The sequence below is a fragment of the Pseudorca crassidens genome, chromosome 1, assembly GCF_039906515.1.
Source record: "Pseudorca crassidens isolate mPseCra1 chromosome 1, mPseCra1.hap1, whole genome shotgun sequence".
NCBI lineage: Eukaryota > Metazoa > Chordata > Mammalia > Artiodactyla > Delphinidae > Pseudorca > Pseudorca crassidens.
Genome location: NC_090296.1, coordinates 105,020,215 through 105,044,205, shown reverse-complemented (window position 1 = coordinate 105,044,205; position 23,991 = coordinate 105,020,215). Strand labels below are relative to the sequence as shown.

Sequence of the window (23,991 nt, the reverse complement as noted above, 5' to 3'; positions counted from 1 at the left end):
TTAAGCTTTAGGGTCTGTTCCTACTTGCTTGGTATCTGGCCCTGGGATGATTAAAACAAAGGAATATTGCCTCCTGAGGTGTACAGGCAAGATAGAGGAGGTATGACTCTGCATTAGTCAGTTGGTATATTTAAGGTACACACCTGGCTGAGCCCTTTGCTATCTCCAAGAATTGGCTATGCCAAGGAGTCCCTCCCCAGCCAGAAACCTTTTTTAAGATGTAAAAACATAATAATATACAGAGGGCTTCCCTGGTGGCGCAGTGGTTGAGAGTCCGCCTGCCGATGCAGGGGACATGGGTTCGTGCCCCTGTCTGGGAAGATCCCACATGTCATGGAGCGGCTGGGCCCGTGAGCCATGGCCGCTGAGCCTGCGCGTCCAAAGCCTGTGCTCCGCAACGGGAGAGGCCACAACAGCGAGAGGCCCGCGTACCGCAAAAAAAATAAATAAAAAAAATAATAATATACAGAAAAATGTTTAAATAAACAATACAATACCATTATTAGAAATGGAATAAGGATCATCTTTAATTATCCCATGAACACTAAAAGGAAAATAAAGGAATACCATCAGCAACTGTATACCCAGAAATTTGATAAATTAGATGAAATGAACCAATTCCTTGAAAGATGCAAACTATCAAAATTCACTCAAGGAGAAATAGATAATCTGAGTATCAAGGACTGAATCAATAACATTCCAGGAAAGAAAGCACCAGGCCCAGATGGTTTCACTGATGAATTCAACTAACATTCAAGGATGAAATGATACCAATTCTCCACAATCTCTTCTAAAAAATGGAAATAAAGGGAACATTTCCTAACTTATTCTATGAGTCCAGCATTACCCTAATACCAAAAGCAGTTAAGGACATTATAAGAAGAAAAACTATGGACTGATATCTCTCATGAACATAGATGTAAAAGTCTTTAACAAATATTAGCAGATTGAATCCAATAATGTACAAAAAGAATTATACAACACAACCAAGTGGGATTTATTCTAGGTGAATAAGGACAGTTCAACATTCTAAAATCACTCAGTATAATTTAGTACATAAAGAGGATAAAGAAGAAAAATCATACAAGCATACAAATTGATGCAGCAAAAGCTTTTGAGATAATCCAACAACATTCCTGGTAAAAATTCTCAGCAAACTAGCAATAGAGGGGAACTTCCTCAACTTGATAAAGAGCATCTACAAAATACCTACACCCAGCATCATAGTTAATAGTGAGAAACAATGCTTTCCTCCAAAGATCAGGAACAAGACAAGGATATCCTCTCTCATCACTCTTATTTACTCTCACACCTAAAGTCCTAGCTAATAATAAGGCAAGAAAAGGAAATAAAAGGTATACAGGTTGGAAATGAAGAAATAAAATACCTTCGTTTGCAGATGACATGAGTGTCTATGGAGAAATCCCAAGGAATCAACAAAAATCTTCTGGAACTTATAAGCAAGATTGATAAAACAAAATGTAGTATATACATACAATGAAATTTGGATACACATTGTAAGATGGATGAAACTTGAAAACATGCTAAGTGAAATAAGCCAGACACAAAAGAACAAATATTGTATGATTCTACTTACATGAGGTATCTAGAGTAGACAAATTCAGAGACAGAAAATAGAATAGAGGTTACCAGGAGATGGGGAGAGAGGGGACTGACGTGTTATTTTTTTAATGTACAGAGTTTCTGTTTGGGATGATCAAAAAGTTCTGGAAATGGACGATTGTGATCACTGAACAATGTTATGAATATATTTAATGCCACCAGATTGTAAACTTAAAAATAGTTACAATGGTAAATTTTATGTTATGTATATTTTTCTACAGTAAAAAATTTCCAATAGAGGGGCAGCCTACAAAATACCTGATCAGTACTCCTGAAAACTATCAAGGTCAGGCAAGGCAAGGCAAGTTTGAGAAACTGTCACAACCAAGAGGAGCCTAAGGAAACACGACAAGTTAATGTAAAGTCGTATCCTGGACCGAATCCAGGAGCGGAAAAAGACATTAGGTTTAAAAACCAAAGAAATATGAATAAACTATGGACTTAGTTAATGACAGTGTATCAATAATGGTTCATTAATTCTAACAAATGTACTATACTAATGTAAGATGTTAATAATAAGGGAAATTGGGTGCAGGATATATGGGAACTCTGTATTCTCAATTTTTCTGTAAATCTACTTCTGTTCTAAAAAATAAAGTCTATTTTTTTTAAAAAAAAAAAGCTGAAAGAGACTTCTCCAAAAGAATTGTAAGCTAGATCATCTGGGGCATCCTTGTACTGCAAATCAACCGATTCTATTAAAACAAACAAACCATCAAATGGACAAATATATATGCATTGCTGAAAACTTGAAGGACGCAGAGAAAATTTCTATGTATCCTGCTGACATCTCCCCCTCCAGCTCTTTGCTCCCTCAAATAAGCAAAACTGATTCTGTGAATAGGCAATTAAAAATAAAGAACTAATCTGAGAAAATGCCCATAAAAGAACCGTGCTCAGTCTGTGTTTAAGTCAACAGTAATATGAAGGAGCTGAACTTGAAGACCCTTGCTCTAAGCTACTAAACTAAATGAAAAAGGCTAAAATAGTTCCAGACTCGTAGTGCCCCCAGGCTACCAGCAGAATCAAACACAAATCCTCTTCAGAGAAAAAGATCTCTAAATAAGCCCACCAGATTCCGGGATTAAGATCAAGAAAATGTGAGTTCACCATCAAAAACCACCAAGCAGGGCTTCCCTGGTGGCGCAGTGGTTGAGAGTCCGCCTGCCGATGCAGGGAACACGGGTTCGTGCCCCGATCCAGGAGGACCCCACGTGCCGCGGAGCGGCTGGGCTCGTGAGCCATGGCCGCTGAGCCTGCGCGTCTGGAGCCTGTGCTCCGCAGCGGGAGAGGCCACAACAGTGAGAGGCCCGCGTACCGCAAAAAACAAAACAAAACAAAAAAACCACCAAACATAAAGGAAACAAATCACCATTAGTGAAAAATGGGAAGAAATAATAAATATTTAGAACTCCCAAGAGAGATATTAAAATTGTATCATCTGTGAAATGTAGAATATCTATTTAGAAAATATTTAAAGAAATAAGGGATAGAATCATAATGACGAGCAAGCAACAAGAGACTATCAGGAATGACCAAGCAAATGTGACAAATATTCAAATTAAGCTTTCAGACATCAAATACACATTTGTTGAAATGAAAACACTCAGTGGATGGGTTGAATTGCAGATTAGACACAGATGATTTGCAAAGCATAAAATATCTAAGAAAATTATCCAGAATGAACAGAGAATGATAAGGACATGGGAAATACAAAAGAAATGTTAAACAATTGCAGAAGTTAGACTGAGAAGGTCTGACATATAAATAAGCAGATTCCAAGGACAGATTTTCAGAATTGAGAAGCAATATTACAAAAGTTAATTACTTAGAATCTTCTAGGATTTAGGAAAGAAATGAATGCACAGATTCAAGAAGCACAGAGTGTCACAAAGAGGATAAATTTTAAAATCTATTTGCCTGTCATAAAATCCAAAACACCAAAGAAAAAGAAAAGATCTTTAAAGCAGCCAAAGAGAAAAAAGACAGATAACCTAGAAAGAAGCAATTAGACTGAAAGCAGATGTTTTAATAGCAGTACTGGAAGCTAGAAGACACTAAAATAATGACTGAAATCCTAGGATAATAAGCCCCATTATAAATGAGAATTTGGGTCAAATATGATTGGTGATTAATCACCAATTAATCATTAATGATTGGCTGCCTTTTGCCTAGCCCCAAATTGGTTGGGATAAACTTTTATCTTCTGGGATAGCAATGTGGGTGGGGTACAGGATATGGAAGAAAGGGTAAGGCTGGGTGAGAAAAATGTAAGCACACTATCCCAGGAAACAGGGAGGCAGGGGCCCTTTATTGCCATTATTCTTCTAGCTAAATCTCCTTTGATGAGACTGACTAAATGGGCCCCAGCTAAACAGGAGGTTACTATTAATGCTGCCACTGACCTGGAAGTTCCAGCCAGTGAGACAGGATCCAGAATTGGCACCACTGATGTTTATTTTGAAGCAGACAGCCACCACCAAGTGATGCTAAACCACAACCAGGATGAGCAAAGATTTTAATTATAGAGACAGACCACTAGAACTTCTAGCCAATCAGCTAGACAGACTCAGATGACTCATTTCTTTAATTTTCACAATAAGCCCACCCTTCTTTTTACACAATTGAAATTTTTCATCTTCATGAATCTTATTATGAGGGGGTTTTATTATACCCTCAAAGTGATCAAAGAAAATAATTTCAGTCTAGATCTGTGTACTCAGTCTCTAATATTATATTGCAAGAGAGAGGAAGAAATAAAGATATCTTCAGATAAATAAAACCTAAGAGAGTTACCACCCACATACTCATACTAAAGGAACTTCAAAATGATGTAATTCAGGAAGAAAGAAAATAATACCAGAGGAACATTTTGAGAGGCCAGAAGAATGGTAATCAAATAAAATGGTAAATGTGCATGTAGGTCTAAATAAATAATTTCTCTAAAATTCCTATCAATAATAATGCCTACCATGTGGTGTTTTTTAAAGAAAAAAGTAAGACTAAAAATTGTATTCTCATCAAACTGGGAGTAGAAGGAAACCTCTTCACCCTGATAAAAAGCATCTCAAAAAAAACTATATCTAACTTCATATTTAATGATAAAAAACCAAATGCTGTTCCCTCATATGAGGAACAAAACAGGAATTTCTACTCTCACTACTCCTATTCATAATCATACTGGACATTATGAATGATGGTTCTATCCTGTGCAATAAGGTAAGTTAATCAATCAAGCAATCTTGGAAAAGAGGAAGTAAAACTGTTTCTATTCACAAATGACATGATTGTCTATTTCGAAAATTCTGAAAAATCTACCCCCGAAAATCTATGGAGCTACTTACTGAGTTTGGCAAAGTTGTAAGATACAAGGTCAATATACAAAAACTAATTGTAATTCTATATACTAGCAATGAACAACTGGAAGTTAAATTTTAAAATGCAGCACTATTTACAATAGGACCAAAAGAACATGAAGCACTTAGGTAAAAATCGACCAAAATATCTGCAAAATCTATATGCTGAAAACTGCAAAGCATTGATGAAAGATTTCAAAGAAGAGCAAATAAATGGAAAGATATTCCATGTTCCTGGTTTAGGAGACTCAATATTGTGAAGATGTCAGCTCCCTCCATTCAACATCCCAGCAAGATTTTTGTGGAAATCAACAAGCTGATTCTAAAATTTATGTGGAATGACAAAGGAACTAGGCTAGATAAAACAATTTTGAGAAAGAAGAGCAATGTTGGAGGACTCACAATACCTAATTTTAAAAGTACAGTAATGAAGACAGTGTAGTACTGACAAAAAATGTAGACATGTGGGTCAATGGAAGAGAAGAGGGTCTAGAAGTAGACCCACACATTTTAATAAAGGTGCAAAGGCATTCAATGGAGCCAGAGAATAGGCTTTTAAACAAATATTGCTAGAACAATTATAAATCCATGAGAAAAAGTTAACCTTGATGCACACTCCATACCATATAAAAAACAATTTGGCAGTGTTTTATAAAGTTAGATATATGGTTACCATACAACACAGCAATTTAGTTTGTAATTACCCAAGACAAATGAAAACATATATCAAAGACAAAAGGCCATATACTATACGATTCCACTAATACTAAATTCTGGAAAAGGCAAACCATAGTGACTGAAAGCAGATCGATGGTCACCTGGAACTGGAGGAGGGAGGAAGGCCTTGACTGAAAAGGGCCGCGAGGAATTTTTAGTTGTTGGAAATGTTCTATACCTTGATTGTGGTGGTGGATACCTGAGTGCATATAAGTGTCAAAGCTCATTAAGCTATACACTTAAAATGGGTGAACTTTACTGTGTGTAAGTTATTCCTCAATAAAGCTGGAGAAAAACAGATTGGTTAAGACATTCCTAAAAATTCCTATACTCAGTCTGACTTGTTTGAATCGCTTTTCAACTGACTCAAGGATATCCATCCTTCTCCATATAATACTTTCTTCTGTATCATCAAGTTTAGCTGTGCAACTTTTATTGAGTGCACTACTATTTTCTCCAGATTTTCTTCCATGCTTCTGACTCCATTTTGCAAGTTTTGGAGTGAATATTCAAGCAGTGATGATCACATTGTTTCTGCCACTTATCTCACTGTAACTATAAGATGCCTTCTGACTTCAGATATATTAAAATGTGAAGAAAAAAAAGGACATGTTAGAACTGAAATGTGGTAGAAGAAAGAATGTTTAAATCCTCGTGAAATTAACCTTTTATTATTATGTAATAATCTATCTCCAATAATGCTTTTTAGTTGGTCAATTTTATATGCTATAAAAATAACTAACTTGGCATTCTTTTCATTGGTCATTTTCCTGGTCTATCTTTTCCCCATCTTTCTACTTTTGGACATAAGTCCTGCTTTGCCAATTCAAGGACTCTAAAAAGCCAATGCTGGTGTTCAGCAGAGTTTACAATGCCCAATGGGAGAGAAGTGGATATCTCACAGAGCAGTAGCAGTACCTTTAAGGTAAGATTTGTTTGTAACTACAGGACAGACACCTCTAGGGACTCCTAGTAATAACTGAAGGACACTGCAAAAGTGCGTAATGTCCTTTTTAAGCAGGTGAAGCAAAAGCCAGCCACATCTGAGTATTAATGTAAGAATGATTCCTACCTCTGACCCCAAGTGACCTAACTCAGGATACAAATGTGCAAAGTATATAAACATATTTAAAAGCGAGGAAAGATTCCACTAAAATGTCAGCCTTTGTTATCACATACGATTTTTTAAAATCTGTATGTTCTAATTTACTAAAAAGAGCACATATTACTTTTGTAATATGTATAATGCTAAAAATAAAATGAAACACATATGAAGTTACCCATCTAAAATACAGTGGAAAGACTGAGCAATAAGCAGACTGGGAAAAGATCTCTGGATTTGGCAAGAAAGAAGCCACTGGCCTCAGGAAGGATATTTATAGTAAAGTAGAAGAATTAGAAGCCATGTTATAAGGGAATGAGTGGAAGGCAATTACTATCAACAATATGTTTGAGGAATCTGGTGCCAAAAGATGGTTGCATAATTCTTTTGAATCCGTCCATATCCCAAAATCTGAAGCTTAGGCCTGACCAACTGAATTGCCTCTTGCCAATTTCTTTACATATGGCACTTTAAATTTTTACCACATCATCTCTTTTTGCTAGATTTTTTCCACTTTTTGTTACATTTTATTTTAAATAAGTCATTTAAAACTCACAATTTTAATCATGGTCAAAATTTCTTTTACTAATATTAATGTAACTTTAAAAGAAGCTAGTATTCACAATTCAGAAAGCTGTAGGTTATAATTTTCAAAAGTGTTCTCTATTAATTTAGAGTGCTAATATGGTTTTGTTTTTTTTCCCAGTGTTTTTATAGAGATATCAGAAATTCAGCAGTAATTGTTATTTTCATTTTTTACTTAAAAACATCCAAAGCTGAACATTTCATCGTGGCATCATTGGGAAGTGACTATTCATTTTTCAACATAGCTGTCCTGAAGGGAAATAGCAGAACCAAAAACAACAGCATATACATTAATTTAATTAAATTGAATTAAAACAGGCTTATGAAATCTGAGTATTTCTCAACAAATGCAAACAATATAATAAATCAAATATACTATACACCAAAATGCATAAAGTAGTTATAAACGGAAAACAAGTACAGTCCAGTCAGGGCAATATGAAAAGGACTATGGAACTCACTTAATTTATTTCTTCCTGGTCATAAGTTTAGTAGAAAAACTTTAAATGTGTTTTCCAGCTTCAGTTATCAAAGAACTTTGTGACAAAATTCATACAGGGAAAGTTCTCACTTTCTCTTCACCCACAGAAAATGGTGCTGTTATTAATATATGGATTAGCTCTTCAATATTTTATGATAAGTGTAGATGCCTATGTAAATCCTGTTTATTCAAATTACTTGTTTTCAAATTATTATGAGAAAAAATATTTTTTATAATATTAATTCAATACATGCACCCCAATCTTCATAGCAGCATTATTTACAATAGCCAAGATATGGAAGCAACCATAAATGCCCATTGTCAGATGAATTGAATATTACTCAGCCATGAAAAAGAATTAAATTCTGCCATTAGCAACTACATGGATGGACCTAGAGAGTATTATGCTTAGTGAAATAAGTCAAAGACAAATATTGTATGTTATCACTTATATATGGAATTTAAAAATAAAACGAATGTATATAACAAAACAGAAACAGACTCACAGATAAAGAGAACAAACTGGTAGTTACCAATGGGGAGAGGGAAGAGGGAGGGATGAGAGAGGGGTATGGGATTAAGAGACACAAAATACTATGTATAAAATAAATAAGCAACAAGGAGATATTGTACAGCACAGAGAAATATAGCCGTTATTTTGTAATTACTTTAAATGGAGTATAATCTATGAAAATACTGAATCACTCTACAGGTTGTACACCTAAAACTAATATAATATTGTAAGTCAACTATTCTTCAATTTAAAAAAAAGTCAACCTTTTATAAGAGTCACACTGAATGAATAAAATGAATAGTCAAGAAAAATTTCTTTCCATCTCACCACTGTCCCTAACTAAGCATGTTTAATAATCTATTTGGGGAGGGAGAGATGAGTTCTGGATGTTCTTCTTCCCCAGAAGATTGACAACTGGCAGCAAACAAGACACATTCACACACACTATTCTTTGTTATGTAATTTTCAGCAGCTGTTCCCTACCTTCAAACATTGTGTAATTAATGTCAGATGAGGTCAGAAAAGAGTGTAAAATCCGTAGCCCTTCTTGAGCAAAAGCTGAGCCTTAGCTTTAATTATTCAAAATTTTCTCTATGCCAATGTTTATGTGTAGTAATTATTAGACCTGGTTGAAAAGCTGTACCATATTTTGATCTGTCATCCCCCAAATGACAGAGGTCTCCTCAAGTCCTGCCCTGATAATACCAATCTTCTGGTGTCTTTCAGATAATACTTGTTACCTACAAAATGACTAAAAGACTCAGCTGTCAGTCAAGTCACAGAGGGCACGTATCATCTCTCACAATACCTCTCTTGAATAAGGAAGTACTCTTTGATAAACTTTTGAAACAGTGCTTTTGATTTCCTCCACTTTAAATGGAACTTGCCCATTCAAAACTAGTCTTTCATAATTCAATTCTGCAAATATTTGGAAAAAATTAGGAATGTTTGTAATTCTATGTAGTCACCACATGTATTTTGAAATAATGTTTTGGGGTGATGAGAATGTACAAAACAGAGCATTTAGCTATGGAAACATTGTGAAAACAAGCAGGAGTTCAAAGGATGTTGTGAATTCCGGACCTTTATCCAATAATATTCATCACTTTGAGTGTGACACGAATAAACATTTGCAGTTGATTCAATAATATGGAGCTAGAAACTAGAAACAGAAAAGGTTTATTGGGGGGCGGGTAGCTAATGAGAATTCAGCTCAAAATGTGCATGACGCAAACACAGCTTGGTAATTGTAACCATCGAAGATATCCTTAACGTTAACTAGAATGGAATCCCAACCTACTTAAAGTATTTTTAAAGTTTCAGATGAAATTATACTATAGAATCATCACATTTTAGAGGAGTACAGTATTTGGCATAGGCCCTTCATTTTCAATAATTAGGAAATCAACCTCTAGAGAGATTTAAAAATTCATTCAAGGCTACATGGTTCATTAACAGTAACTTTGGGGTTAAAAGCCAGGTTTTTATGACCCCCAACCCCACTGTTTTTGATAAAATTTTAAATTAGAGTAATACTTTAATTTTATAACCACTATAATAATTTATTTTTCTCTAAAGTGTTTCAAAATCAGAATTTAACCCTTAGACATGTTAAAAGTACAAAGTTTAAGAAAACAATCCTGTCCTGACATTCTGTGTGTAGCCAACTATAAAATTTATAAAAATAAAATACATGCTATTTCCGAGGTATAAATTGGGCTGGATAGGGAAATCCATTACATATAAAGCTATATGTTAGCAGTTTATAAAATGTTTAAATGATGATGGAGGAAATGAGACTGAAAAAATGTAAAAGTCAAGACAACAATATGATAGAATTTGTGATTCAGAAAGGGCTAAAACATGTAATAGTTGTTATAGGAATTCAAGAAGGGAAAGCTCCTAAATGTCTTGAGAAATAAGGAAAAACTTCACAGGGAAGGAAAAAGTACATTTGAAGGATTTGACCTGGGCCTTAAAAACTATGTAACATTTGGCAAACATTGGGAAACAAAAGAATCATTTGTATTTGGAGGGAAGAGAAGAGGAGACTGGGATGTCCCATACAGTGTTAACAGTGCGTAGCAGGGAGGAATAAGGAGTGAAGGACAGTGAGAAAACATCGAAGGCTCCTTGAACTTTGGAGAAGTACTATATATATTTTTTATTTTTAAGGAAAATTCATCCAACAGCAGTAAATAAAATGAATAGGAAGAGGACCTCTGTGTGCAGAGGTCCCAGCTAAGAAACTATTTTGGTAATTAGACATTTAAAGCATTTGAAAGAAACAAAATTATACGTTGAAAGACAATATAGTATTGTGCAAAGAACACCCACTTTAGACTCCGATCTGGGTTTGATTCCTGGTTCCACCACCTAATAGCTGTGCAAACTTGGGTAAGTAACTTACCTACCCTGAGCCTCAATTTCTACTTGTCAAATGGAGAAACCCACATTGTAGAGTTGTCATGACAATCAATAGGTAGTAAATATGATTATTTTAAAATCCTCTAATTCATAGTTTTTGCACATTTAGAGTAGGCTTCACTGTAGTTAGGCCCTGCCTTTGAGAGGCCTCATAACCAGAGTTGTCTGCCAGTAGAATAGAAAGTCTTGTAGGGTAGTGTATTCTTCATCACTAATAAGCATTCACTCAGAGGCTGAATGAGACCACACATCATGGATACAGTAGAAAAAGATTCTGGCATTGGTTGAGACATTTGTTGTGAAACGAACATTTTTGTCCTCCCAAAATTCATGTTAAAACCCCACTCCCTAATGTGATGGTATAAGGAGGTGGAGCCTTGGTAGGTAATTAGGATTACATGAGGTCATGAGGGTGGAGCCCTCTTGAACAGGATTAGTGTCCTTGTAAGAGTCACCAGAGAGCTCGCTTTCTCTCTCTGCTCTCTGCCATGTAAGAATATAATAAGTCAGCAGCCTGCAACCTAGAAGAGGGCTTCTCAAGAACCCAACCATGCTAGCACCCTCATCTCAGAATTCCAGCCTCCACAGCTGTGAGAAATAAATTTCTGTTGTTTATACACAATCCCATTCTATGGTATTTCTCATATACCATATGCCTGAACAGATAAGACAGCATTGAAGTAGATGATTTCTCCAGTGCTAAAATTCTGTTGTTGAAGACTAAAATAATCTTTATAGATGTTACTTCCTAGTAGGAACTTTAGATCAATCAATCATTTAGCACGTAGCCCATCGAGGAGGTGTTATCTAAACCCTGGTTACTCAAAGTGCAATCCATGACCATGGATTAACAGCACCAGTGTTACTTGGAAACTTATAAAATGCAGAATCACAGGCCACACCCCACAGCTACTGAATTAGAATCTGCATTTTAACAAGATCCCCAGGAGATTTGTATGCACGTTAAAATTTGAGAAGTACTGATCTGGGCTTTTTAGGATTGTAAGGAAGAGTCTCATGTTATTTCAATTAATGAGTCTCTGTTGTGGATATACAGGAGGAGGTCACTGGAAGAAACGGAAATCGTCTCAAAAGCCATATAGCCAGGCCGTGGAGAACTGGGGTGTCATTAAGGAAACAACAGAACTTTAGCAATCTACTTACTTCCTCATACAGACAACAGTAGACTTTCATTGCTCTCCATTCTAGCGCTCCACGACTCAGTCACTGTCTTTATTGCTACTGCTCCGGGCAAGAACAGTGAAATAACCCTTTCAAAACAAGTGTCTCATTCAAACTCTCCAAGAGAAGTCTTTGTTGGTATTGGCCAGTTACGGGGCACCTGGGCACCACTCTTGGCCAAAGCTCTCACAATAGGCTCACTCATCTGCTTGCCAGGTCGTTTGCTACCTTTGGGTCTAATCAACTGTGGTTATGGTGTTGAGATCCTATAAACCTGAGCATGGCCACCTATGCTTAAGGGCTGCTACTGGTCTATTTGTTCAGAAAGGGGCTGTGAGCAGGTCAGGCACCCAAACATTAGGCCCTATATTACAAGGATCCAAATATTTATCAGTTTTGTATAAGAATATGAAAGAACTTACCTTAGGTAGTTTAGACAATGAGCTGAATTGGAGAGAAGATGGAGAGGGAAAAATAATTCAAAGATATTTAGAAATGTAGTTTTCAAGCACTCTCATCTAGTGTGAAATTATGTTACAGAGCTTAGTCTTTATTAACTGACTATCTTATTTCAGAGTTTAGGTGGAGTAACTAAAATTTTGTGTATGAAAAGCTTATTTTTAAATTTCAAAGTAATATATTTCTGATGTGATGGCAAACATGTTTCCTGCTATTCAGTAACCTGATATAAAAGCATCATATTACAGTAAGAATACTGAAAACAACAGAGATAATAAACAAGAAGTGCCATCAGCCACTGCATTGTCAAGAGAAGTAAATAATTTAAATAGGTTTATACTAATGGAAGACACATGGCAGAGCTTGAAATAGAAATGCAGCAATTAACATCTCCGCCTGCACCTCACACCTAACACCTCATCACTCAACACTTTCCAACCTACTTCTGTCTGGGAGTCCTTTTAAACCTGCACAAGCTAACTTCCCTGAATGAAGTTAATTCCCCAAAGTATCGAAGTCGCTTCTTTTTCAATCTTGTTCACCTTATAATAGCTTTAAGCTCACTTACAGGGATGGATACCTTCACACCAAGAGCTTCATTATGTACTTATCATGCATCCTCTCCCACTCATCTCAAGTACTAAGGAGAATGACAACAGTGTCTAAAGTGCCTCCTTAACAAAATTAGGTACTAGGATTTAGAGAAATCAAGAGGAAGCATATTGTATACCTCAGCTTGGTATTTTAGTTTAAATAACATTTTGAATGATTAAAGAAACACACAGTGCCAGATAAAACAGCAGTTCTCTCTTTTACACATAACTCAATCTTTGTGACTACATTTTAAAATGATTTTATGAAGCCAGAAATTTTTTGAGCTCAATATTTTGGCAACTGCTAAGTCTGACTGCTTAAGACATTTGCTGAATCTAGAGTTAATAACCTCTAGCTAGGCCTGATATTTTGACTAGCTAAAAATCTAGAGATCAGTCAAGAATTATTCTGCCGTCCTTTCATTTTTCTCCATTCAAAACAATATTATACAACATGCAAATACCACCACACTGGCTGCAGTCCAACCCTTGTGCAGTTTTAGTCCTCTGCTTGTGAAATAATTTTTTTATGTTCAAGTGAAACTACACACTCTGACATTTTGGGGGCAAATCCAGAGGATTTTGCCTACAACAGATATGTTCTTCAAAGGAGGATGGAGTTCTAACCTTCTTATAATTGCTGTTTGGGCTGAAATGTTCAATAATGATGGTATCCTATCATAACTCCATTATCTCATTTGAGACAGTTTATTAGGCAGATCTTTCTTTGTCCTTAACTGGAGACAATAAACAGAAACCTGGCATAAATTTCAAACAAAGTTACTTTGGATCCATGATTGCTATAATGTGAAATGTATCTTTCATAGAAAGGTGCACAAAATCTGGGCAAGACCTACAAAACATGGTTAATAGCCACAAATTATTTTCACCTTTTTCTCAAGAGACAGGGAAAACGTTGTATCCTAAGTGTCTGGGGTTTGATACCCTATGAAGGGAAAATTGACAAGAGTCTCCTGAAACAGTGACCTTCAATCAAGCTATGGAAATGTTTTACAGTTGCCCTTCTTCCATCTTACCAACTCCACTGCCACACATGCTACAGACTCTTTAAACACTCATTATATGGCATATTCTTGCCTGGTCTTGGCCATAGCAAGCTATCAGTTAATTGACTATCTTCTAAACTGTTACTCCTCCCACAAATATTTTCACTTTAGTTAGGGACCTTTTAAGGACCAATGCAAGCTCAAGGCCTAATGAAATGAATCAAAAAATCATGACATTTTTGGGACCACAACTGATATGTCCCCTTAGGCATCTTTGGGTAGCTCTCCAGGCTGCTACTGTTTTATACTTTTCCTAGACCAGGTGTTTTGTTTGAATCAGAGCCTAAGTGGAGTGAGGAATGATGATAGTACCTGATCATCACTACAGCAAGACTTCCTGTACTCCAGCTCTGAAACTTCACATTTATTTTAGAATAACACAGCAAAGTATCTGAGCCAGTGGCAGAGACCTCAAGCACAGAGACTCCAAACTACAGTAGAAAAGTATTTTGTACCTCCACAAATTCTAAAAAGTATTTGTATTCCCTTTTGCACCACTGAGTTGAATAGAGGAATAAAGAAAAAATTTTTCTTTAAAAAAAACTTTTAAAAACTCTTAAAAAGAAAGGAGATGTTTTCTCACTTCTGCTCCTTAGAACTGCATACTGCTACACATTCTGCTTGAAGGAGGAAATTAGACAGATGAAGAAGGAAACAGAGGTGATTAGCTTGTCACTGGAAAGGAATATTAAAGGATGGGAAAACAGAACACATTTGGCAGTTCCTTACATAACCAGGTGAAATAATTATATTTAATTGTTTCTGAATTATTTAACTATGACATACCCCCAAATCCTTAAGAAAGCCACATTTGTCCCTGAGCAGAGTATTTCAGTCCAATGTAAACTCTTGCTTATTTTTCTTACACAGAGGCTTTTTAAAAAGTAATTTACTATCTCTTTAGGAACTCATTGCACTGGACCAGTGTTTAGGTGTGTTTATTTCTGCCACCCCTAATCGCAACACCAACTTTTCTCCAGCACACAGAGCTTCTTTTCTTTCTCTTTAATAAAATACTGAATGTTCTGAACCATAATATTTGCCCCTACTTCCTTCCTTGACCACAGATGGGTAGATGGAAGATTGTTGTCTCAAGTAAAACAGACAACCACAGAAAAAATTATTCTTAACATTTTTAGTTTTTAAAACCAGCTACCATGAAATTCATTTTCTAAAATGAGCAGAGGTGGTCATGTGGCTCATTTGTTTACTAGCTATGCGACAATTACACTTAATCTCTCTGAGCCTTAGTTTTCTAAACTGAAAAATGAGGATAACAATACTTCCTATTTCATAAGGTTACTGTAAAATGTGACAGCAATAATATGAAGTGTTAGAAGAGTTCCTTGCATATTATTAGCTATTATTCTTACAGGGTCACAAGAGTAGTGACCACCAATAATAGCACCAAGAAAATGGGAAAGTGGTATTTTAGTACTGAGTTGAAAGTTCATGTTTAAACTTTTAAAATTCTATACTCTGGGCTTCAGCACAGGGCTTGGCATGGAATTAAATCTATGTCAGTGTAATAGAAAACCGCACTTGCCAAAAAAAACATAGTTGATAAAAAAAGTTGGGTATCGGCATATATGATAAATTGGGAAGATCAATATGAACGCGTAACTTTTTTAAAAAAGAACTATCTTTTCCACCTCTGCCTCTAAAATTATCAGCATTTTTGCCTATCAGTAACTCTCCTGTGTACGTAGAATTAACATTAAAGATTTCCTATTAAAGTGAACATTTTTATAATTATGATTATCTTTTTAAATACTTTATATTAATTTTTCTTTTGCATATTCTCACTTCCTTTCACAGACTCACATTTTACATCAATTCTTAAAATAATAATAATTTTTATTGTTATTTTCCTGCTCAAATATCATAGCTTGAGCAATGGGAACATTTAAGGGACTCCACACTTTTGGTTTTTGTTATTACTCCCCAATAAAATTAACCAGGAAATCTTGGAAGAAAGTAAACAGCATGAGGCCACTTTTAAAAAAAATTTTCCAAATTTCTACTTATTGCTCAAAGTACAAAAGAAGCATTCCAGGTGCATAGGTTAGTGGCTGGGGTGTTAGTAAATGACCGACCTAAAAGTCTAAAAGCCTGGCTCTCTTGCCTCAAGTTGGGAAAACTGTCAGTGTGATTTATATTCCAGAGGACCCAGCCCCATTCTTAAGTCAGACTTAACCTGCGACCTCATCATTGCATGTGCTCTTTCCCCTTCCCTATTCTGCTTGCTTCTATCCCTCTTTTTTTTTAAACTCGTATTTATTATAGAAAAATCCAACAGATTTTATTACATTTGAAAACTTTGCCATGAACTTCTATGTTATTGTATCCATAGAAATCTAACCTATTTAATGTCCTAAAGGCTACATTTGTAAAACTGAGCTATATTTCTTCTATTTTTTTAATTCCATTAAAGAGTCAAAATTAAATGGTCTACTCTTTTTTGATGTTAGAAGAAACTGTTCTTTATTAACATATGATTTAAAATACACATTTATAAACAGTGATTGTGTTGAAATTCAAATCTTTTAGATTGTTTTTGTACTCATGATAGTTGTTCAAAACATTTCCACAGGACTTATATGCTATTTTAGTACTGATCGCTGGTTGGTTTTCAGAATGGGTTCAGGTTTCCTCCAAGGTAACCTAAAAGACACAGGATTCTGGTGGCCCCTTGATGAAACATGCATCATTTATAATGATTTTCCACATGATTATCCCAAATAGCCACAGAAGAGCACAATTTTAGGTGTAAGTTTTCTTTAGAAAATGCTGAAATCTCTGCCCGGACTCAGTAAAAATGCTTCATCATTTGTATTGTTAAGTACATAGCAGAGCAGAAACTCACAATTGCAAATGCCACAGGAACCAGTGCCTGGGTAGGAAAAACAGAACAGTAATTGACAAATTGCTGGAGGCTCAGTACAGACAACTCTGAGGGTTAAAAACTCCAAAGAAATTCAGTCATGGAGGGTACCCACATACTGTGATATTTACCTCTAGGACTCTGACCAGATTCCCACAGTATATAGTGGAGAGAAATCCCCTTGGTCTTTCTTCAGGGGGAGAGGAAAAGAAACCATTTAAAATACACCAGAGCACTGCACTTCTATCTCTTTTAAGTTTCTTCTGGAAGTACACTCCCTCAATAAATCCCCTGCATCTGAATCCTTGTCTCAGCTTCTGCTCCTACAGAGCCTCAGAATGTGTTAGGAATGGGCTAGGAAGTGGACTCTAAGGATGGTATTCAGGAGCTGAATCACTTGCTGGCCAGCTGCCAATGAGGACCTCACCCCTGTGGGTAGGTAGAGTATTGGTAGTCCTGGTATCCTGAAGCAGTAAAATCATTAAGGCTTCCCAATTGTGGCTAATTGGGATATGATCTGGAAGAAGATGCACTGGCTTGTTCAATATCTCTGGCATTTGAGAGGTACCGGAGAAGTAGTAATTACAAGGATTGTGGAATTGCCTAGTTGTTGCTGAACACCATCAATGTTTTGAAGTGAAAAAAGAAAATGATAGGCTAAAGATGACTACTCATCAATTCAAAGCAAAGTGTGAATACTAAAGATCTTATTAGGTAGCACTTAAAGAAGTCATCATTGGCTGAGGACCTCATCTTAAGAGTAGCGGAATTTTAGAAAATATTGCATTTTCAACCCTAGAAAGTTTCCTATGCCAAAATCAGGGCCCTGATATGGAAAGAATGAGACCCTGAGACTTGAGTTAAGGATTCTGGGTAGATCCAGCTCAGAACTTTGAACCCCCGGTATATCTGAACCCTCTGAGCCTACAGATATGCCCCATTCATTCTTGTTAGAAGATGAGCACTGCTCTGCTTGAAGAATATGCAGATGTTTCAAATAGACAGGTGACTTACAAAACAATGCTTACCCTTCTTGGGATCTGCCTCCAACTTATGTCCAGATCAATAACTAGAGTAAAATCTCAACATAATTCGGTAGTGTCGGGTTTGCTAAGGCAGAAGAGAAATGAGCAACAAATGAGCTGTAGCATCTCAATAACATGCAGTGACCCAAAACCGGGACCATATACATGGAAGTAGATCCTGAGGATGCTGAATCACAGGGAACAGAATATAAAGCGGACTGAAGAAGAGTCTGTTGATATACAGGCACTCTCCTATAACATTGGAATTAACACCCTGGCAAGGATCTTGACATCCAGTTCTAGTAAGTTTCTGGGATGGTTCTTAGAAGCTTTGAAAAAGCAATGGCCTATGTTAAATGAAGTGGAAAATTCAACAGCTAATTATATTGCCTGGTATGGCCCTGAAGACATGCTATTTACCAAAGCAATACAAGATGCAATGGTGAGGACGGGCTGCAGCAGCAGGGAGATGCTCAGTAGTGCCTGTTCTCTGTAAGAAGAAGCTGACAGTAAGAAATTTTGTAACACAACTAGCCTCCCTAATAGTGATGGTATAATCCTGGAATAGTAGAGGCCAGGTGGCAGCACCTAACTGTCAGAAGCAAGGTGGGTGTAATTATTCTCTTGGGTAGCAAGGCAACTACGGAAGCCCAACCCACAGTAATTTATAGAACGTGATGTATCCAGGAGCTAGATAGGTATCCAACAAAGTATTACTCACTATAAACAATCAATCAGGGACATATATTACTGGATCAGCAAAAGATTGGGGTCAGCTGCCCCAGTAGGAAGAAAAAATCCCTTGCCTAGTTTCCAGATCTAAGACAGTTCTCAGACTCAGAACCCATCAATTAGGGAAGCCAGATCCCTTGAAGAAGGACACTGCAATACAACAGCAAATGTGTACCACAGTGATTCCCCAGTCCTCCCCCACAAAGACTTTTCTCAGGTAATTATAAACTGAGGAAAGGGAACACATACAAGTTTCTGAGGGATGTTGGATGTAAGGTCTGAATGAACAGAGTTGAATACCCCATGGCCCAAAACGTTATCACAACACCTCTGTTAGACTAAGGAATAGAGTTCTGTTAGAGTAAGGAAGTCAGATAAAAAATGGAATCTTGGCCTAAGTCCATCTCATAGTGCCTCCATTGGTTCCAAGAATAAAAATAAATATAAAATGATCTAAGGGTCATTTCCCTGGTATCTAAATACATAATTGTAGTGGACATTCTCAGCAACTGGCAGAACCCTCACATTGGTTTCCTGACCTATGAAAGAAAAACCATTATAATAGAAAAGGCCAAGCGGAAACCGCTGATATTGCCCTCCCCATCCTTGGAAGACTGTAAAATCAAAAACAATACTGCTCTAGTGGGAACAGCAGAGATTAGTACCATCTTCAAAGACATAAATGATGAAGGTTTGAAGGTACCCATTTTTTTTGTTGTTTTGTTTTTTTCGTTTTAAACATCTTTATTAGAGTATAATTGCTTTACAATGGTGTGTCAGTTTCTGCTTTATAACAAAGTCAATCAGTTATACATATACATATGTCCCCATATCTCTTCCCTCTTGCATCTCCCTCCTTCCCACTCTCCCTATCCCACCCCTCTAGGTGGTCACAAAGCACCGAGCTGATCTCCCTGTGCTATGCGGCTGCTTCCCACTAGCTATCTACTTTACATTTGGTAGTGTATATATGTCCATGCCACTCTCTCACTTTGTCCCAGATTACCCTTCCCCCTCCCCATATCCTCAAGTCCATTCTCTAGTAGGTCTGCATCTTTATTCCCGTCTTGCCCCTAGGTTCTTCTGACCATTTTCTTTTCTTTTTTTTTTTTTAGATTCCATATTTATGTGTTAGCATACAGTATTTGTTTTTCTCTTTCTGACTTACTTCATTCTGTATGACAGACTCTAGGTCCATCCACCTCACTACCAATAACTCAGTTTTGTTCCTTTTTATGGCTGAGTAATATTCCATTGTATATATATGCCACATCGTCTTTATCCATTCATCTGTTGATGGACACTTAGTTTGCTTCCATGTCCTGGCTATTGTAAATAGAGCTGCAATGAACATTTTGGTACATGACTCTTTTTGAATTATAGTTTTCTCAGGGTATATGCCCAGTAGTGGGATTGCTGGGTCACATGGTAGTTCTATTTTTAGTTTTTTAAGGAACCTCCATACTGTTCTCCATAGTGGCTATATCAATTTACATTCCCACCAACAGTGCAAGAGGGTTACCTTTTCTCCACACCCTCTCCAGCATTTATTGTTTGTAGATTTTTTGATGATGACCATTCTGACCAGTGTGAGATGATATCTCATTGTAGTTTTGATTTGCATTTCTCTAATGATTAATGATGTTGAGCATTCTTTCATGTGTTTGTTGGCAATCTGTATATCTTCTTTGGAGAAATGTCTATTTAGGTCTTCCGCCCAGTTTTGGATTGGGTTGTTTGTTTTTTTGATATTGAGCTGCATGAGTTGCTTGTATGTTTTGGAGATTAATCCTTTGTCAGTTGCTTCATTTGCAAATATTTTCTCCCATTCTGAGGGTTGTCTTTTCATCTTGTTTATGGTTTCCTTTGCTGTGCAAAAGCTTTTAGGTTTCATTAGGTCCCATTTGTTTACTTTTGTTTTTATTTCCATTTCTCTAGGAGGTGGGTCAAAAAGGATCTTGCTGTGATTTATGTCATAGAGTGCTCTGTCTATATTTTCCTCTAAGAGTTTGATGGTGTCTGGCCTTACATTTAGGTCTTTAATCCATTTTCAGTTTATTTTTGTGTATGGTGTTAGGGAGTGTTCTAATTTCATTCTTTTACACGTAGCTGTCCAGTTTTCCCAGCACCACTTATTGAAGAGGCTGTCTTTTCTCCACTGTATATTCTTGCCTCCTTTATCAAAGATAAGGTGACCATATGTGCGTGGTTTATCTCTGGGCTTTCTATCCTGTTCCATTGATCTATATTTCTGTTCTTGTGTCAGTACCATACTGTCTTGATTAGTGTAGCTTTGTAGTATAGTCTGAAGTCAGGGAGCCTGATTTCTCCAGCTCTGTTTTTCTTTCTCAAGATTGCTTTGGCTATTCGGGGTCTTTTGTGTTTCCATACAAATTGTGAAATTTTTTGTTCTAGTTCTGTGAAAAATGCCAGTGGGTAGTGTTGTATGAAAGGAGAGAAGGTTAGCACTCCCCTTGAAGGTACCCATTTTATTCATCTGTAACTGCCCTGTCTGGCCTCTAAAATAAAAGGAGGATAATATCTCGAATTTAACTAAGCAGTAATCCTAATTGTAGCTACTATAATGGATGTGATATCATTGTTATAGTAGATTACCACAGCCCTTAATAAGTGGTATGTGGCTATTAATCTGAAATACGTGTTTTCAATACCTAGAAGCAGGAGGAGATTAAGCACTTTGCTTTTACGTGGAATGGACAATAGTATACATTAATGGTCTTGCTCCAGGGTTAACTCTCCATTAAACATAGTGGAGGGCTTCCCTGGTGGTGCAGTGGTTGAGAGTCCGCCTGCTGATGCAGGGGTCATGGGTTCCTGCCCCGGTCCGGGAGGATCCCACATGCCGCAGAGTGGCTGGACCCGTGAGCCATGGCCGCTGGGCCTGCGCATCTGGAGCCTGTGCTCCACAGCGGGAGAGGCCACAACAGTGAGAGGCCTGCGTACCGCAAAAAAAACAAAACAAACAAACAAAAGAAACATAGTGGAAAATACCTGGACCATCTGGACTTCCCATGGAACACCACACTGTTCTATGACATTAGAGATTTCATGTTAGTTGAACTTACTGCCTAAGAAACAGGCAAGTACTCTGTATACCTTGATAAGACACATGCACTCCAGAGTATAGGAGACAAACCCCATGAAAATTCAGGCCTACCCATGTGAGTGAAGTTTTTAAGGTCTGAGGCTTGCTGAGACATCCCCTCCAAATTAATATTGAGATCTATTTCAGGAATGGGTTTAATTTTCCTGCCCAAAGTGCCTCAGACAACACCACTATACAAAGGATCACTGTCTCAGATGAAGTGAGCATTTTTACAAAAGAGATGTGGTGGTGGACCCAGAACCATGAGAGTCACTGGTCCTATCACATACTGTATCCCTCCAAACCTGCAGGCCTGATAGAGAAGTAGAACAGACTTACGAAAGCACAGCATCATGTATGCATGGGCATGATTCTTCAGGATAGGGTTCACACAAATCAGTAGCCATTGTATGGGGATATTTTCCAAACAGGGGAACCCAGGTTGTGGAAGTAGGAGTAGCTTTCTCTACTAGCGCCCCAAGTGATTTCTGTCACTGCAACTTCATGCTCTGCAGGCCTAGAGGTTCTAGTTTGCATAGGGGAAATGCTTCCAAATAGGAACACAGTAATAAGAGTCATTAAACTTTACTATGAGGCTACTGCCTGCTCATTTTGGATTCCTTGTGCCAAGAGGCTGGCTGTCAAGGAAAAGAGTCCCTGTACTGGCGGGGTAACTGACTTGGATGAGGTAGCATTGTGTTACACGATGCAGGGGAAGGAAGCCTATTCTGCACTTAGCTGGTCCACTGGAATGCCCCTTGATAACTTCCCTAGGCAATTTTCATAGCAAATGGACAAAGCCTAAGCGTCCACAACCTAAGACAGACATGGTAACTCAGGACTTAGATCCCTCAAAGAAGGGAGTCTGGATAACCCCACCAGACAAGCCACCTAGCCCAGCAGAAGGGCTAGTTAAATGTTAAGGAGATATAGGATCTGTGGAAAAGGAGAGACATGATGAGTTTCAAGATCAAATGCAATGTTAGGATTTGGAATTTTTCCTACTAACCCTGTTGTAAATTTCTCCAGGAAAAAAAAAAGAGTAAACAGAACCCAGGATAAACTGTCTCCAGATGAAGTTATGTTTCTCAGAATGTTTCTGAGACTACACTCCTATAAACCTCCCACATGCACATCTCCATCTCAATCTGTTTCTCAGAAAACCTAACTTAATATCATACCCACTGAACAAGTTGAGATCATGAGGATATGATGCATAATTTAGCACTGCTATAAACTAACAGACAACAAGGGTTCTGAGGAGAAAAGAAAGTACTCCAACTATATAACCACACACGGGAAGCCGTGATGGCTCTGAACTCGTGGTACTCAGCTCGAATCCAAATTAATCTTCATAAATATAAAGAAATGGATCCTAAGTTGATCCGTTTAGGATCCATTGATCCTAAGGTGTTAAGTGAAACACATGAAGTTGAATCTCTGTAACCTAAATGGCTGTATCTTGTGATATAATCACAAGACATAATACAGTGTTTTGAACTCAAATTTATCTGAATTAAGTAATATTCCTAAACTGCAAAGCAAGTATGAATCACTGGCATTTGAATACACAGCGTTCTTTCCCACACTGTTTATATCTTTTAAGCACATTATCATAATAAACATATAGTTGAGCGGCAACTGAACCAAGTATAAATTCAATGTTCAAATGAGACTGAAATAAAGCATCTCCCTGAAGAACAGCAAAAACCTGGAGTCAATCTAAGTGTCCAACTAGAGAATTAGTTTTATAAGTCATGGTATAGTATATCATAATTAGTGATGATATGAGTAGATTTATATTTATTGACAGAAAGATATGATGTATGGTATTACTAAGTGTCAAAGCAGGCTGCAAGTTAATATTGTAGAATACCTTATTATTATTTTTTTTGTCTGTGTTGGGTCTTCGTTGCTGTTTGTGGGCTTTCTCTAGTTGAGGCGAGTGGGGACTACTCTTCATTGCAGTGCACAGGCTTCTCGTTGCGGTGGCTTCTCTTGTTGCAGAGCACAGGCTCTAGGTGCACAGGCTTCAGTAGTTGCAGCACACGGGCTCAGTAGTTGCAGCACATGGGCCCTAGAGCGTGCAGACTTCAGTAGTTGTGGTGCATGGGCTCAGTGGTTGGGGTGCGTGGGCT

At 37.2% G+C, this 23,991-nt stretch overlaps 1 protein-coding gene and 1 pseudogene across 11 annotated transcripts in view; one reads left to right on the top strand and one right to left on the bottom strand.

The window, feature by feature from the left end:
* TEX9 (testis expressed 9) overlaps positions 1–23,991 on the bottom strand; it is a 215,423-nt gene that overhangs the window by 85,452 nt on the left and 105,980 nt on the right. The window lies entirely within an intron of this gene.
* LOC137208090 (U6atac minor spliceosomal RNA) lies at positions 21,187–21,240 on the top strand (annotated as a pseudogene).